General features: G+C 47.3%; 1 pseudogene; it reads left to right on the forward strand.

Annotated features, from left to right (window-relative positions):
• The first annotated feature begins 245 nt into the window (after positions 1 to 245).
• On the forward strand, positions 246 to 1,437 carry LOC137216905 (melanoma-associated antigen B4-like; annotated as a pseudogene).
• The last annotated feature ends 3,265 nt before the right edge of the window (positions 1,438 to 4,702 follow it).

Here is a 4,702-nt window from a genome sequence, read left to right on the forward strand (position 1 = left end):
GAGTAGCAGCGGGGAGGGTGCCCAGGCTCTGCAGAGACCTGACATGATAATATTGAAGATGAACCGAGAGGACCCCACTGCCAGCACCTGTTGTCACCTGAGTAAATCCAAGGCAGGGCTGATAGGATGTAGAGTAAAACTCTAAGGCCTCTGTGTTTCCTCTATGGGATTCTGGGAGGACAGGCTGACCGGGAAAACAGGAACCTTGTGGGTTCCCAGAGCAGTGCCCTCAAGGAAACTTGCAGAGGCAGCCTTTGATAAAGCCAAGGTGGAATCTCCCTACTTTAAGGTGCTCACGTCATCTCATTCTCCAGCCTCCAGGTGTCCAAATCACCTGTCATTGGCCCACACTCCTGTCTGCTGTCCCTGACCACAGCCACCATGCCTCGTGGTCAGAAGAGTAAGCTCCGTGCTCGTGAGGAACGCCGCCGTAACAGAGGTGAGACCCAAGGTCTTAATGCTCAGGCCACCACAGCAGGGGTAGAAGAGACCACTTCCTCACCCATTTCTGTTTCTCAGGGTACTCTCCTGAGCTCCGCTGCTGCTGGCACTCGCCAGGAGCCTCAGGGAGCCCCAGCCACTAGCTCTCGTGATGCAGGGGTTTCATGCCCAGGATATGATGTACGTGCCAAGGGCCAAGTTGAGGAAAGTAAAAATTCCTCCCAGGCCTCAACCTCCAGTGATCCTGGAAAGGATCTTGTAACCAGGAAGGCAGGGATGTTGGTGCAGTTCATGCTGTGTAAATATAAGATAAAGGAGCCCATTAAAAAGGGAGAAAAGCTGAAGATTGTCAACAAAAGGTATAGGGAGCACTTCCCCGAGATCCCCAGGAGAGCCTCCGAGTGCATGGAGCTGGTCTTTGGCCTAGAATTGAAGGAAGTCAAGCCCAACAGTCATTCCTATGCCCTTGTCGGCAAGCTAGATCTCACCGATGATGGGCGTCGGAGCAGTGGCGGGCGGTTTCGGAAGAATGGGCCCCTGATGCCTGTCCTCGGTGTGATCTTGCATGGCGACCGCGCCTCTGAGGAGGAGATCTGGGAATCCCTGAATGTTTTGGGTGTTTTTGATGGAAGGAGGCACTTCATCTTGGTGGAGCCCAGGAAGCTTATCACAGAAGATTTGGTGCAGGAAAGGTGCCTGGAGTACCGCCAGGTGCCCAGCAGCGATCCGCCATGCTCTGAGTTCCTGTGGGGCCCGAGAGCCCGCGCTGAAACCAGCAAGATGAAAGTGCTGGAGGTTCTGGATGCGGAACCAGAACCGTATCTCCATGGATCTGGAGATCCACGATACGGTCCCCACTGCCTTCCCACCCCACAATGAAGAGGCTTTGAGAGATGAGGGAGAGAGAGCCCGAACCAGGGCTGCAGCCAGGGCTGGCACTACTGCCACAGCCGTGCGCGTTCCAGGGCCACATCCAGCCTCTCCTCACACCCCTAGTGAGGTCTGAAGCCCACCCATTCTTCACTTTGTGGTTGGAAAAGCCTGTTAACCAGTGTTCCTGATATGCTTAAATAACTTGTTGACTTTTTTCCTGCATTTTTAATTGGTGTTCCTTTCAACAGAAAGTTTATTTAGATTCAGAATATAAAGTATATGAATGACATGGATCACACACTTATTGCTGCTTGTCAGATTTAGGAGTAAGAATTCTGTTGTTTGAAATACAAATTGGAAATCCTTAAATCACTTTTGTGGTCCAGAACAAGAATAATATCACTTTAGGATAAGAATATCCTTGGAAACATGAAAGAACACCATGCTAAAATAGGATCAGAAGATAGCTAGGTAGCTAGATGGAGAGATAAGATAGCTAAGACAGATAGAGAGCTAAAGTCAAAGTTGATCAATTCTTGGTTTGCCTTACTCCATTTAGTCTTTCTTTTGTAAATTTAAAAGATATATACTGGATTTGCTTATGGTTTTCAAGAATGTTTGAGAATACAAATTATAGCAAATGATTTGTTCATGACTCTTATTTTACACAAACATTAACTGAGCATCTGCTCTTAAGAAGTCTCTGTGCTCGTACTGGGGATGTTTAATCAAAAAAGTCCTAGCCTCTGCCCATGCAATTACAGTTTCTCAGAGAAGCTATTATTGTATGGAAAAGGGTGAGATACTCTCTACTTCAAGAAGAGCAAGTAAAAAAGCAGGGTAAAGAGAGGGTGGAGAGAACATATTCCTTAGTTTTCATTGTTAAAAGCAGAATTTTGACTGATTGGGAGGATTTTTTCCGGCTAGAATGCTGCATATTCTCTGACATATCTTAGATGTAAAAAAAAAAAAATCCCAGCTGGATTGATGGTAACGTCTGAGGTCAAGATAATCATAGTAATAACCGCCATTCCCTAGCGTCTCAATACAAGACAGGCACAGTGACAGCTGCTTTCCATACATTACATATATTCCACCAGTCCTACAAGACAGGTCTTATCAAACTCACTTCACAGTGAAGATCCTGAGGCTCATAGAGTTAGAGTTTGGTCATGTGCCAAAATTCATAAGGCTAGTAAATGACAGGGGTGGGACTAGACTCCTGGTCTAAATTACTGTAGAGCTCGTACTGTTCTACTCCTCCTACCCTGAGACACATCCTGTGTCTTTTATTTCAGTTGTTTTCTCAGTACTTCAAACTTTGTCTTAGGTGATAAAAAGAATGGCCTTGTGCTCAAACTACTGGATTGGAATACGTAGCCAGAGCAGTAAGAATACCAAAATATTTGAGAGGTATAAATAAATAAATAAATGAAAGAGACAATATTCGGTGACAGTATAAGCATCTACATTTGCGATGTTAGATAACCTCAAAAGACTAGGGGCTCTCAAAATCATCCTCACAGTCTCTTCCCTGTAGAAAGTAAATCTATCAGAACAGAAGTGATGTGGGAATCTTCATCTGGCTGATGAGATAGAATAGATCAGTGTACTTTTTTTCCCTGACAGGCTACCACCACCTGTTCTGGGACTCCTGCCTTGTGCTACAGCTTCCCCATCTCACATTACTCCTGGGCCAGGGACCCATTCTCTGTAAGGTTTGCAGAGCGAAAACTGCTCAAGAGTTTGCAGAGATGTGGAATTTCCTAAGCAGGCTTTAATCCAAGAGATAGAAAGCAAGATGAGGGCCCCGTGTAGGAGGACTGAGGAGACCAAAGCCCAGAATATTGGGGGGTGGTCATTGGGACACCAGTCCTGTCTGCTATCAGACACAGAGGGTCTCAGGCAGACCTGTTAGGCTAACCGTACTCTCACTTATTCTTCAGGCTTCTTGGGGCCATAAGAAATTTGTCTAAGGGCAGAGTTCTCAGGTTGGTAGAGGAGAGAGTGTGAGTCTCTCACAGAAATGACAGTGATAAACCTGAATAAAGACCCAGCCAGAACAGTAGGATCCCATAAAGTCCCATCCCCTTTGGCAGCCCCTTGAGGTCCAGAACAGTCCTGGCTGCTTGTGACTAACACTTTCAACTCAGGTCACGGGAAGGTGGGGACTCTGGGGATCAGCAGAGCCCTCAGCCTTAGATCAGCAGAGAATGGAGCCCCAGGAAGTGTGCAGAGTCATAGTGAAGACCCTGTCTGTGGACATGGGGACCACTCAGTCCACCACTGTCAGGGCTACACTTAGCCCCTCCTCTGCTGTTAGCCCTGGGAGGCATAGGCAAGAGCTGGCAGGGTCAAGTGCCCCCTGACTTCTGCCTGGAGGGTGTCAGGGAGGGGAGGACCTTGGTTTATAGGCTGGCTGTTCAGCAGAGAGTGGAATCCCAGGCGTGACAGTGTCAAAGTAAAAGTCCTGTATGAGGAGTGTGGCAACCAACTACTCCGTTACAGATACATCTTTAGAAAGTCCCGCGTCTGTAATTGGCCTGGGGAGGCAATAGACAGGGCTTTCAGACTAAGTTTATCCCTTATTGCCTGAAGGAGGATGGTTTCAGGGACTCAAAGTCCTTGGACTGATGGGGGAGGCCTCATTCAGCAGAGGAAGGGTACCCAGTTCCTAACAGGAGTCAACATGATGACAGTGACTGACAATGAAAGGATCTCTCCCAGAAAGAAGGGGACCACATAGAGCACTGTCCCTGTTGTCAGACCTGAGGCTATGTCACTTAGGCATGGTGACATGATGCGTCATACTCACTTCCTCCCAGAGCTCTCATGGAGGTAAGGAACCTCATTAAAAACCAGTGTGCTCAGTGGCTCTCCTTAGGATCTCAGGGAATTGTTCCCTGTACATTTTGTTGACAACCTTCAGCATGTCTGCCTCCATAATGGGCTCTTTTATATTTCTGCAGTAGGAATTGCCTGCCGATGCAGGGGACACGGGTTTGTCCCCCGGTCCGGGAAGATCCCACATGCCGCGGAGCGGCTGGGCCCGTGAGCCATGGCCGCTGAGCCTGCGCGTCCGGAGCCTGTGCTCCGCGACGGGAGAGGCCACAACAGTGAGAGGCCCGCGTACCCGGAAAAAAAAAAAAAAAAAGCTCATATTTTGTTTTATTTGGGGTTGTAGTCAGAGCATAGTGCATAGTATACAGTAGGTACCTTATATTTAATCAATAAAGGCCGAAAGAAAGACTATAAATAAGGGAAAGATCGTCAATTTGTGGTTTGCCTAAATCCTTCTCATGTTTCTTCTTGTAAAAGTAGAAGTCATACACCTGGATTTGCTTAGATTATTCAGGAATGTAGGATAAATTAAATTTTAATGGATTAG

This window comes from Pseudorca crassidens, chromosome X, assembly GCF_039906515.1.
Source record: "Pseudorca crassidens isolate mPseCra1 chromosome X, mPseCra1.hap1, whole genome shotgun sequence".
Lineage (NCBI taxonomy): Eukaryota > Metazoa > Chordata > Mammalia > Artiodactyla > Delphinidae > Pseudorca > Pseudorca crassidens.